Source organism: Coffea arabica, chromosome 6e, assembly GCF_036785885.1.
Source record: "Coffea arabica cultivar ET-39 chromosome 6e, Coffea Arabica ET-39 HiFi, whole genome shotgun sequence".
NCBI lineage: Eukaryota > Viridiplantae > Streptophyta > Magnoliopsida > Gentianales > Rubiaceae > Coffea > Coffea arabica.
In genome coordinates, this window is record NC_092321.1 from 20,138,902 (window position 1) to 20,153,351 (window position 14,450).

At 35.3% G+C, this 14,450-nt stretch overlaps 1 pseudogene; it reads right to left on the reverse strand.

The window, feature by feature from the left end:
• Positions 1-702: 702 nt before the first annotated feature.
• Positions 703-14,208, reverse strand: LOC113695432 (uncharacterized; annotated as a pseudogene).
• Positions 14,209-14,450: the final 242 nt, after the last annotated feature.

Here is a 14,450-nt window from a genome sequence, read left to right on the forward strand (position 1 = left end):
GCCTGCTCCCAAACACTAAAGCAAGTCTTATGTGGACGGAAAATTTGCTTTAGTGAAGAATCAATGGTCTGCCAAAGCATGCTACACAATTGAGCATCGATTCGCTCCCACTTGGATGGATCAGTCATAGTATCATCAGGTTTAGTAGTAAGATGATCTTTATATCCTTGTCCCATAAACCATAGCTCTACGTCAGCAGCCCAAGTAGAGTAGTTACTGCCTTTTAGTTTTTCGGTAGTAATAATAGTACAACCAGTAATAGATGGATTGGCCATGAGAGGAGTTGTGGATTTAGATGTAGATGTTATAGATGTATCGGATGTAGACATAATGATATTGGGTTAAAGAAAATCACCGGGTAAAATCACCGGGTGGGATGATTAGAAAACGAATTTCTCTTTCTAACTTGCTCTGATACCAGGAAAGAGAAGAAGCAAGAGAGGAAGATATTTTGGGATGACATTCCTTCACTACCCATGTGAGTAGTACAACTGACATATATATACAAGATTGAAATAATCTAGATCCTAAAATCAAGCTATCAAGATCCTAAAATCAAGCTAGAATAATTAGCTATCTACTTCCTATAATTAAACTAGGATAATCAGGCTAATAATCAGGCTATCTAATCCCTATAATTGATGTATAATATATCACACGTATCTAGATATATTCAACAATCATCTTCACCTCACCAGCTGTAGAAGGAAGTCAATACATGCACAAGATAGCTTAAATATAGAAGAAACTTTTAACCTTATATAGAGTATCAACATACCTCGCTGTTGACCCCTAAAGAGGAAGAAGTGAACTAAAAGTATATATACAAATTTGATTTCGCTATCCTACTCCAGCTACACTAAATTTCTGAGCCTACAGTGCGAAAGGACAACTAAAGAGTTCTCCAGCTTTACAAAAGTCACTGGCTTCTCGCTGCATCTTCAGCTTGATTGGCAAACTCAGCATCTGCAGCATACCAGAGTGGTTTTCAGTTTGCCACAAAACACTGGAACGGATTGAATAATGAGTAATATACATTCAAAAAACTAGCATTGAAAGCTCACTGCAATAAAGACTTGATGAAGAAAGGGGAATATTACTAGAATAATAGTCGAAAGCAATGAGCAGGTAGAATAGATTCAGAACTCTCAAATTCACAGAAATTGTTCAAGTTGTTTCATCAAAACATCAAGACTTAGAAACTGGATATTAGATGATCTACATGATACTTTTGAAACAATGAAACAACCAGTTAAGGACCAGAATCCAGTTATGTGCAACAAATACACAACAAAAATTGCAACTTTGTATTCCTCAAGCTAAATGCGATAAACTAGTGTGCGTCTCATGATACAAGTGGAGGGAAAAAATCTTCAAAAGTTGCAGAAAAGCACCAGGAAAACACTTACTCAATTAAAAGCTAGTACTCATCATCATTGGAGTAGTTTTCATCACTATAATGTTCATATATCTCGTACTCTCCATCACTAATATTGGCATCAGGCATTTCATTATCGCCTGCTGCATTAAATGGAAAACTACCAAAGAGCTCTTGCAAATAATTTCTGGACATGTTCTCATGGTCTGTATCTGGAAATGTATAGGACAGACCCACAATGGTGTACTGAAACTTGAGGAATTTCTTCAACAATATAGTTATGCTCATATGCTAAATAAGAACCAAGATTCTTGCTGCTTCAGTTTTGATCATAGCAGGACATAAAGGAAAGGAGAAGAAACATGTGAGGCATAAAAAAATGCACTTGAGACAAACTAAAAACAAACTAAGCACCACTAAAGGCTCAAAGTATCATCCATAATCCTTCACTAGCTGCAGCGCTTTTTCCCAAAGGCATGCTTGTTTAGTCCCCTTTAAAGTACAAGACATGGTTATTAGTATGCTATGGAAGTTTCTGCTTCTGCAACATTATCACTGGTTGGTAATTGAGTCCAGGATCACCCTAGATGGAGTTTTTCCTTGCAGAAAGACAGCAGGAAAGCATAAGACGTGCATTGAAAAAAAAAAAAAATGGGTCAATGGTCTAGCTGGAGGTTCAAAACGGCCTCCATTCTTAAACTGGATATCTCAACATACACAAGACATGAGATCCTTGATGGTAGAGCTTATATGTCAAACCAACATACCATTGGACCTCTCATTTCTTTGTTTTTCTTTCCGACAACAGGAGGGTGAAAAGAGACACTAAGTACAAAATAAAGTTTTTATCCAGGATCAGCTTTCAGAAGTAAGGAAATCTGACTCCCTTATCTCTTTCTCTTTTTAACCATGTACCAATTGTAAAAAGGGTCTACAGAAAGAGAATAAAGTCAATTATCACAAGGATCTATCAGTTCTTTGTTTTCCTTTCCAACAGGAAAGTATAAAATGAAGTAAAGCTTTTATCCAGGATCTGCTTTCAGAAGTGGGGAAAGCTGCTCAGATGTTTCACCATAACCTCTTTCATTTCCATCATTCAGTGAGTGTAAAAAAGGTCTATCCTAATTCTAATGTGTCAACAAAAAGAATATAAACTCAATTTCACAAGGATACAGGAATCCTGTTGTGGAGAAAAATCCCCTTCCTGGAACCCAATCTGAACAAAAATAGAACATGGGAAAGATAAGCAGATCATGAAAAGTTGGTTAAAAAAAAGGAACTTGAATAATTTCAACCATTAAAGAGAGCTGAAACATTAATCAATTGACATTTACCGGGTCTATCGCTTCATATGCATCAAAATCCTCTTCATCAATGTCATCGTCAATGTTATTCACCTCATCTTCTTCATAATCTACTTCATCATTTGGTTCCTTTTCTTGATTTTCAACCACTTCTGCAATGAAAACGAAATCCTAGTGACACTTCAGAAAAAGGTTGTTTTATAGCTTCCAATTTTTCAAGCAATGCAAGACAAAATTTCCATCAAGACCAGATTGCAAGTAAAATGTGAAGCTAAAAATACAATAATCTTTTGAGTCGTAGGAAAAGCTTGTCAAGATTATATATGCAAATCACTTTTACAAGTATTTGAAGGGAAGTAAAGACAAAGTAAAATAGCCAATAGGATTCACATTTACTTTGAGAAATACATTTCAAGTTATGAGAAAATAGTAAGTCTACTATTAAACAATTTCATTTACACTGAAAGTGGCATAGATGTAGAAATTAATATGACCTCTATTGTCTTGCTGCCTTTCCTCATTTGCTTTCAAGTTCTTTGGATACAGACGCATCTTTTTTGACTTTTCAAAGAGGTCACATTCAGATTTCAGGATTGCCTCTGCACCAGCATTGGGATACACTGACAGAAACCTGACAGCAACCCGGTGTCTCAAGGTTTCAAGCACATTGGCTGAGAACCATCCTGTTGCCTTCTGTATCAGATTCAGATTAAAATTGTTGTACAGATTAAAAAGTCGCCTTTTACAGAGATTTTCATCATATATGCAATCAAAATATCGGTAACAAGCAGAACATTGGTAAAGATGCATTTGAAAAACCAGCCAAAGAAATCAAGCTATATGTACAAGTTTATCGATGAGAAAAATATTGATACACTGTAGCACAACCATACAGATGCAGGGAGTCCAGCACAAGTCAAAAAAGCATTACAAATAAGCAGCCAGACAAAAAGATGATTTCACATCAAAATATGAATAATCAAAGTACCATTAGAAGTACCCATTTGCTTCTAGTTTCACTACCTTGCATAATGAAATGAAGATGTGTACAGGAATATAGGGTATTTCCTTGGTTTTCTTATTGATACGGAGTTTCAACATATAGTAATTTCCAGAACCTCATGATCTATAAAGCTAAATTCTCTCTCTTCCACAGGAAGATAGGCCATGATCGAGCCAATAAATGTTTAATCTTATTGTCTTCTACCAGAAAATAAAGCTCAAATTCTCATTTATCCTGCCAAGTGATTCATCTTTACCCAACAAATGACGTAAATCCTCAAAAAAAAATCTTTCTTAGCCTATTTTTTCTGATTCTAAATTTAAATTCCAGGAAAAGTTTGACCAAATTCTCCTACATCCAGCAAAACCAGAAAATCATTACCGAGAATGCCAGAGAGTCATAAACCGGGAAATCATGTTGACGAGGCCTAAAGTGAAAATGCTTCCCTTTTAAATATGTTGAACCTCCTTTCTAACATCACTGAAACAGTTTAGCGGCAAAAGAATTACAAATTATGCTTCAAAATGAAGATATCACATTAATTAGTGACTTATTTAAACATTCACAAGAAAACCCCTTCTATGATAAGCAACAAGATGTTACACTTATCAGTTTCAGCATTTATCATCTCATGAAAATTAAAATTGAAAACAAGTGCTGATAAAAGTTTATTTTATAATCTTTCCAATGACAAGATATGAAGTGTTAACATTTATCATTTCATGAGAATTAAAAAGTTTAAAACAGGTGCTGATAAAAGTTTATTTTCTAACCTTAACAGCTTTTTGGCATAAACAAAGAATGACAAAGACTTCAAGGAATGGAATTGGACGTGCAATACAACGTATCAGCAGCAGTCAATACCCAAGTTTTATCATAAAATAAGACAATGTATTCTTTAATCCTACAAAATTCGTACAGTGCTGGAATGGATGATCATTTAACAGTGCCAGAACTCACAAAGGTAGTCTAGACCTTTGGCATGACAAACAGTTTCGATAATGTCCTATAGCATCAAAACAATCCTAAAAGAAACCACTCTAGACTCCAGATAAGTACAAAAATGATGATAACACACTAATAAATACTGATTTGCAAGTTAGTACAACATACACTGAATGCTTCTACATTTGACGGTTTTCTTATTTCTTCTTGAATGTAGTCATCAGCAAGTTCAAAGAGCTGCAGTGAAGTTTGGCATTTATATGGGAAAGCTCGAAAGGCACATATATCCTCCCAGCGATGCTTCAGTCTGCATGAAGTGGTATCAGAAAATTATTAGTTAGCTTGTTGGATAATAAAAACTAACAACAGCAAAACATAAATAAGTAAATAAGGGATTTTCAAGCTTTCTGCATCATAGTCTCTTGAAACATTAAAAATGGCTACTGAAGTCTTATTGACTGTCTTCTCATTACACAACATATATTCTAAAGCAAAAAAGTGAGAGGAAAGAAGAAAAGAAGGACAACGGTAACAACTAAGCAACTCAATACAGAATCAAACGTCAAGTTTTTGATCTTTTAACCTTCATACAATGTAAATTTGGCCATGAATCAAATATAAATGCTTAAGAGCTCTCATCCTTTAAACTGCTTTCAACCTCACAAGTTTGTTTCCATATGCCTCATAACTTGGTCTGCTCCTTGCCAACTACCGAGAACAAAAGGTTCAGATATGCAACTCAGGAGTTAATGACTCTGAATTCCTAGCATCTCGTTCATCCAGCTTAGACTTCTTTTGCTTCCAGTATAACTCACAAGCTATCAAGCCACATCCCCTGAGCTTTTTTAAGGTTATTATCGGCAACTTCAAATGTTTTGAACTTGGTTTCCTTGTTGCCTCATGATTGTACCGTATTTGATATTAACCTTCCATCTTGGCAGTGCTATATATTTCAATGAGTGGCATCTGTGCCAAGTGCTGATGCTTATCCTACCAATGTTAACATATAACCTCCCAATATAGCATCTACAGTATAGATCCTTCAATATAAGTTGTGTACAAAGAGACCAATTTGGATGATTCACCAATGGATTACGTTTTACTGCTAGGATCTTCTCATGATTGTAAATGGGAGCGCCACCCTTTCATGACGTCTTTTTTCTTGCAAACTAGCCTCAAAAGAAACTTTTGTAAATAAAAATAAATGTCTAAAAATAAAAAGAAACTTTACTAGATAAAATAAAAGGAAGAGGAAGCAAAAGAAACTTTTGTAGATAAAAATAAATGTCTCCAGACTTGTTCAAAAAATCAAATAGTCAAACACTGTTATAAATCTTATAAAATAGCTGTTCTACTTATATTCTATCCTTTGAATAGATTCAGTGAGACATTGTTTGTAAACTATTTTATAATGATCGTTAAGTTCCTTAAGACAAATTTGAAAATAGAAATCTATAATAAAGGCAATAAAACATTGACTAAATTAACATAAAATGAGTCCCAACAGAATAACCTCCATCTCTTTTGTTTCAAGCCAGATGGAAATCACCATTGAGATGAACATTTGTCTGAGATAAAGGAAAAGGCAATGATGACAGCTATCTGTCTCCTTAATGGGCAAAAACGAATTTGGGATTTTTAGATGAAAATAACTGACAGAATTACCAAAACAAAAAACAGAAAAAATTGACCAAGCCAACAAATTTTATGAATGCATTTCACCAAAGATATTAATTCTCAAAGCACTAACCTTGATGCTGAATTAGCCTCACAGTAGCTTCTTAATGGTACTGGCACACGGAAGTCCATTGTTTGATATCTGTTCACAAGTACATCACAATCCATTGGTCAATGAGTAGGCAGTATTTAAATAGCAATAAGACATTTCCAATGTCCCAGAAGCATATCTATTGGTGATGAAGATGAATGCATAGAATGTCCAAGAGTAATTAAAATGACAACACCAAAATTTCTCAATGTCATTAGAAAGATCCTATTAAAAGAAAATGGCAAAATTTCTCAATGTCATTAGAAAGATCCTATTAAAAGAAAATGTGTAATAATTGATGGAAAAGCAGCAACTTTTCTACTATTAAAGAAACGAAACAACTCTATGGGGGCAAGAAAACAAAGAAAAGAAAAAGGAAATAATAAGAAGTTCCATAACTAGCTTATCCATAGGAAAAATCAGCAGTTCACTTTCCAGCTTGCAAAAGCAGGTAAAGTTAATACTTTTCTTTCACAGCATTTACTGTTTAAGTAAAATCTCCCAAGCAAGTACTGAAGGACCATCCCTACATTCTACTTTTGATAAATACAGCAATAAAAGACAACCTTATGACTGAAGAATATCAAGCCTTGCTCCTTCTTACAAGTCAAGGTTTGGCAGTTCAAAAATGGTAAGAAGAAAAATTTGGCACAGAAGAGCCTAAAAGACAGCGGCTTCCTTTGAAAGGTCCCAAATTCAACAATACAAAGAATAAAAAAGATTAAACGGAGCAAAAATTAACAAAGCTGCTCAGAACCAAAATAAATGTTCCAGGAGAGTCATGCAACAGAGGATGGAGCGAGACTTGTGAAGCTGTAGGGCAGAAGGCAATAAATTAATTTCCATAGAAGAGAAAAGCACAAAGAAACAAAATCTGTAAATGAATTGGCTCAAAAATCTCATTGTTGATCTGGGAGCAAATATGACCATGAAGCAATATTAACAAGGCTCCTTCATTATGAAACCTGTTTAATGTTGCCAGACACGTTCAGACTTGATTGCTATGGGATGACCAAAAGCTTCTTAAAGCTTCTTCAACCATTAAATAAATTCATTCTTACGCTACTGACATAAAATTACTTGAGCTACAATAACTAGTTTAAGTTCAATTAATTAAATGAATTCGTTATTATGCTATTGACAAACCACTAAATTTTTATATTGTATTTGATAAGGGTGATGCCAAGTTTTCTCTTTTGGTCTGAGGTTTAAGTTGACTTTTAGCTCCTATTGTAAAATGGGTCAAGGTCTTTAATGGACCTGTAATGGAGGTCTGTTCCAGGGAAACAGACCTCCTAGAGAAGTGGGTTCCTTAAATGTCCCTTCACGTGATCATTGCCAAAAGTCTACAGTTTTCAAAGAGCTTAGTACGCCAATTTATATTAGTTACCAATCAACCCCTAAATGAATTAGTGGAGAACCATAGTATATACCATGTTATAGCAAGTAAACTATGAGAAGTAGTCCACAAAATTGATATGCACTTTTCCAAATTAGCCCTGAAAGATGGATTAAAAGCATCAAATTGATACATAAAAAGAACTAAATCACGAGATGTTAAGAGACTTGGGAGATGGTCTAAATCATCCTGAAGCAAATGTACCAATGAATTTTAATCACAAAAGACAGCATAGTATTGGCAATGGCCACAATCAGCTTAAATAAAAGGCTAAGTAAAAGAAGGAAAGAAAATGCCAAACTCATGAGGAATAAAAAAGTATGAGTTTTCTTATGGGACCCTCACATGCGAGACTCGGGATCTTTGCGAGGATCATATCCTTTTCTGATCCAGAATCTGCAAAATGGCCCAGTTGAAAAGTAATAAGCCGCTCTGAACAGAAGCCTGAAAGACAATGGACCAACATCAAGAGCCAAAAGAAATATTTACATGAAATTCACTGTTTAGTTCAAAGACTCAATTTCGATGTCATATAAATGACAGGATAAGATAACAAAAACCACCTTTTGAGCATGTTTTCTCCAAATTCCAGACCTTTGTCAAGCAAGTGCTCAGACAATGAATCTTTTACCCATATTGGTCGTTCATTGAACAGCTCAGCCACTGTGTTCTGCAAAACCCATTGTTCTGAACCTTCAGGTATGAATTTCTCCCAGTTTACCTTTTTTGGGATCTGTTTGAACGTTAAGTGAACTAGAAATAGGAAGAATGCACCCAAATCCAAAAAGTTTAACTTCTTTTCGGCAAGAAAATTAACTTCAACAAGAATGAATCATGATTTCCTGAAAATAGATATCCTTCCACGTTCAGTATTAGTTAAACTAGCCAGAGACAACATGAAGGCACATGACTAATGGTTGACATAAATGGCGAAGATTTAACACTGACTTATCCAATGTCTGTTTTAGTATTCTTTACACTGCTCTGGATGCTTAAATGCTTGATCATGTCTTAGCTTTCGACATTTGTTTAAAAAATACTAGAATTGAAGAGACAGTCATCAAAATACAGTTATGATGCTCAAGGGTTCCCTGAATTTTACAAAGAAATGATCTTTCTGCAGTAACGGCAATCCAAAAAAAAAAATATCAGGTGCTATTGTACAGTTATAGTAAATGAAATGGCAGCTAACTCATTAAGGGTACAAAACTTTCATTTTGTGCACCAGAGAAAAATTTCCAACAGTAGAAGGTTTATATGTGCAACAAATGATCAGCCTAAACTTGTTATTGAGACTTAGGGCTATAAATGCTGAGAGACACAAGTCAAGACCCTCAACTTTTCCCTTCTAGCTCTGTCTCCTGCCAATCCTTAAAAAAGGGCTAAAGTCTCTCTGGAGTCATAACACAACTTCAAAGGAGTGATATCATCCATCTGAAATTACTCCTCTCACTTCCAAAACCAAAAGCTACTAATGTTTTCATGGTAAGTGGTCAAGCAAACTCACATTTTAACAATTTCAGCATTTATATTACACGAACAACTGTAATGTCCAACACCAATTTTTCAGAGAAGAATGGCCAAAGGTAATAAAAGACAGAACTGGATCCTATAGACTATAGAACTTCAAGTTATACAGATAATCATGATTAGGATATCTTCAATATCAATATCAAGTGCTAGACTTGGCTCCATATTCCTCTGCATCAACAAAATGAAGTTAGTGGTAAAAAAAAAAAAAAACCTTAAACCTAATAGAAGATACACAGGAAAGACGAGTACACTAAGTAAATAGAGTCATTAGTACAACAGAAGGAATGAGTCAGACAACTACTGCCATCGTAAGAGGAAAGAGATTATATAAAAAAAAATCTCTGAATCAACAATGCTTTACTTTTTAATAATAAGTTCCCAACAGGTCAATCTATGTGCCACTGAACTTGAGATCCAACACATGAAAAATGATCACCATATCTTATCTAGCACAATGCAACAAATGAATGACACCAACACCACACTAGCTTAGAGTGATTAGCAATTCCTCAAACTGGAAAAGAGGGGTTAGGGATTACTTAAAAATCCAGGGCCTAACCCAGAAAGAAAAAAGGAAGAAGTTCAAACTGCAAACTATTAAAGTTGGAAACAGCACAAAGAGGGAGAGAAAGGATCACAGATCTGAAGCTTCTAGCAACTTTACTGCCAGCTTCTGATAGATTTTCCACTTTGAAATGAAATATTAAAATCTTCTCCTTTCTTAAAACTAAAACTTAAAAATCAGTACATGGGTTTGTACAGATAGGAGGCAGAGAAAACATTTGATGAATTATCTTAACAAAGTCATACCTCAGTGTTGATACCTTGCCTACATCCATGCTCCTTATCCCTTCATAAGTTTTAGGTCCACAAATCTGAAGCTTCTAACCACTTTTCTGACAGCTTCTGATTGGTTTTCCACTTTGACAATAAAATATTAAAATTCTTCTCTTTTCACAAAATATTAAAATTCTTCTCTTTTCACAAATCTGAAGCTTCTAACCACTTTTCTGACAGCTTCTGATCGGTTTTCCGCTTTGACAATAATATTTTTAAATAAGTTTATGGGCTTATACAGATAAGAGGCAGAGAAAACAGTTGATGTATTCTCGGAACAAGTCATGCCCAGTATTGATGCCTTGCTTACATCCATGCTTCTTATCCTTCATAAATTTTATTAACTATTTAGACTATCCGACTACCAATTTTCCAAGAATCCCTTTCATGGGTATATTAAAAAAGAAAAAAAAATCTCGAATCACCCATCATCTGATATAAATAATAAAGGTATCAGCAGCCAGCTTGTGCCAGCATCTATTATTGCTGAAGTATTTAGTAAATATTAGGACTAGGCAAAAAGCAGTTGCTCTTCCTTTTAAAGCAAGCATTGATACTTGTGCAACTTTTCAACCTACAAAAACGTGGTTCACATGCAAATAGAAGATGAACATCAAAATCAGATATAATCATCCTTGGAAAGATTAGGCTACCTCCTGATGATGCTGGTTCATATCCTCTTGTTTTGTTTTCGAGCTGCTATGCATACATGGTTTTAACCTGCAATGCAATTTGACTTGAATTATGCCAACTTCTAAGTTCATTCCTCCTCAGATTGCATGCGCATGTGATGTCAGACATCCAAACAATTTCAAACTCATGGTGATCTTCAAAAGCCATAAGACGAAAGGGTACAGTAACTGTTAAAATTTGGACTTAAAAGCAACAAAAGAAATCTATTAGAAGAAATCCCTTTCATAGTTAACTTTATCGGCAATTGAGGAATTCACTCATCCTGTAATAGTTAAGTAGTGTTAAGTGAAAGATGTGGAGGAAGTAAAAATAAAAACCTGCAGGTAATAATGCAGAAAATAATCTTAATGAGAGAAGTCAGGCCTAAAACCATTTAGAAACAAAACAAAATCTGGTGGAAATCGAAATCATGAGAAACTTGTACTTTTAAAGGAATCACAAGTTTTAGTGGTCCCTTGAATATGCTTTAGAAGAAACACGTTTTTCTTTTTTGAATGTTATATTCACGGCGTTCTACATACTTTATTATGGATCAGAACCTCCCATATGCATCAAAACCACTGGCAACACGATGACAATTCTGTGTCCATAGATTTATGGAATGATACCAATGTGGAACATACTGAACCATTTTTCTGCAGTATCTTCACTGTATAATTTTTGTACAATAAGCACATCAAATACGTAGAATTAAAAAGTTTCTAATGCACAACTTTCTGCCTCGCTGACTCAAGTTCCTCCACTATTAAGCAATAAGGCTCCTTCCCAGTTACAATAAGTACTCAGATGACAAGCCTTTTCATTGACATCAACACGTGCTAAAATGCAGGACATGAAAACATGTTGCATCTACAAATGATGTATAGGTAAACAGCTAAAAGGTGACATCTTACACTATTTTTTCTGGTCTATCCTTCAGCGAGAACAGCGGTGGTACTAGGATCATCAAATCATCCTGATCAACATCCATAAGGCCACCCTTCTCTACTAATTATGCATAAAAGAAGATCAAGCTGAATAAGAAACTGAAAATCAAGTTAAATAAGAAAACAGTTTTATCTAATTTACTTCAAATTCTGATAAAATAAAGTAAGCCTGACCAAATTCAGCCCAATTTCTCTTCTTTCGTCTGGCAACGTCAGCATGGACAGCAATAACATGCTGGTAATCCACCATTCCTAAAAAAGCATGTATACAATAAAGAGAAACGTCATGTCATCCTAGGTGATAGATACAGAGGAATTGAAAAAATCAGAACAACATGAATGAACTTTCAAACCATTAAAATGATAAGCTTCTCCTATGCAAGCAACAATATCAGCAGAAAGATGTTCTTGCCGTTCCTCAACAACCTGGGACTCAGCTTCTGCTGTAGTTTCTATCGATCCAGAACAGGATTCATGTTGTTCAAGACTAACAGGATCAGCAGAAGAACTGCTTGATACCCTCTTTCTAAGCTCAGGATCTTGGGCATTGCTTACTCTGTCCTTTGATATTCTCAATAAAAAATTGTTGCAAGTATGAAGTTCTCCAAAGGCAGGGTGTGAATACGGATCTTCTGGGCGGAAGTGGAGTTCCAACTTATTTGACTCTGAACTACGAGCCTGAAACAAAGCCAAGAGGGCATTTCACATGCAAGCCAAAAATTCTAACCATTTAGGAATATACTAAAGGTTCAAATTTTAAGCAGAAGTTGACAACTTCAAGAATACCAAAAGCAATACCAACTCTCACTATTCGAGGTAAGCAGGGTGGACCATTCTTCTCTACTTGGTAATTTGTCAAATTCTTGATATTCCAATGAGATAAAAATATCACAAAAAAAAAAGCCGCTATCCTTGCCAACTCTAATATCTCTTTATAGAGCAATGGATCAACTAATCGACTAAGGAAAGAAAATAAGAGACAATAAGCAAAGAGCCTGAAATTCCTCTTCCAAATACAGATTAAACCTATGTTACGCATACTCAGGTATGGGAGTCCCACTGCTCATTGCTGGTATTTGTTAGAAAAAAGAATGCAGTCAGTTGAGTCCTCCAATAACTCCAAATCATCCCCAAGTATTGTTTCATACTGAGTGGTGGACACCGACATGTTTTACAGGAAAACTAGAGCATTCTACCTGGGCAAAAGCACAAAGAAACTTCCATGAACATATAGGCTCTAATAAGAAACAAGGCATTAGCATTCCCACTGTAAGATAATGAGCCAATTTTCGGATAGTTCCCAAGAACCTAAAACTGTTGAGGTCCTTGCCATATTGTGAACCTTAATGTGGCTTAACCAAAATAACCAATGAAGCTTCAAAGCAATTAATCAATCTAGTGCTTCCTCAATGCAATCTGATCTAGCATATATTCCACTGTTAATAAGTTCTGAGTCCAGTTTATTGAAGTCTAGGAACCCACCATCAGAATCAACATCCATCAATAAAAGCAAACTGATCATCGAATAGATTCCCAGGAGAAAGACATTAAACCCAACTAATCTGTTTCATCTCATTACCTCTACACTGGTGAATAACTAGTCTGTTTCATCCTTCTACAACAACTGAACTTTTGAAGAAAACGAATCAAATGTTCAAATATATTCAACAGTTATCATGAATGCGTGCTGTTGAGTACTAAACAGAAGGCCTACAAATCCATGCCTTATGGAGTCGAAGTAGAGCAACCTATACCATTAACTAACTTTATCCCTCGAGCTAGCCCAGTAGCCATTTTATTATCTTTGCAAAAACTTTAACACTTGGGTAACAATAATTTTACCACTTGAACCAACCATATCACAACAATCAATTACAATAACAGACATAAATAATCAAACTTGTTAAGAATGTTCATCACAAAATCAAATGCGAATTCAAATACAGGACAGACCCAGAACACTATCATGAAAACGCAACGTAGAATTCCTAAATAACCAAAAAAAAAATTGTACATATCAAGATTACAAGTACCAAGCAGAACAAAATACGCATTCAGAGTGTGTATATTTGTGATTTAAACAGAATACTAACATGCCAATTGAATAATAGGACGATCCCAGAACACTATCATGACAACACGCAACGTAGAATTGTTAAATAACCAAAAAAAAATAATGTAATTATCAATGCTAGTAATAACAAGTAGAACAAAAAAAACGCACAATCAAGTGGGTGAGTGCGTGTTTTTTGTAGTTTAAAGACTGAACCTTGGCAATGGCTTCAGTGCCGCCGAGAGTCTCGACAGCGCGGGCGATGGAAGAAGGGTAAGCCGGGTAGTTTACAGCGAAGGCCGCCGTGTTGGCGGGTCAATTGCCTGAGATTGTACCGTCTTTTATGATTCCCATTGCTATTTGCTGTGGCAGTTTGCCCTTTGCTGCAGCTGCAACAGCTAACGGCTAACAAAAATCAACAATTGCACACTATATCTATTTAGAAGTTAAAGCTCGTGACTTTTTACCAGACCTTTTACCAGAAGTTGTCAAAACATATTAGCTTCTTAATTTTGAATTTGGAATCGTTTCGGAGTGATGAAAGCTGATAGGTTTCTTGGCATAAGTGCTGGTGGACAGTGTAACTTGAACATGCAAGAGAGGAGTATTAG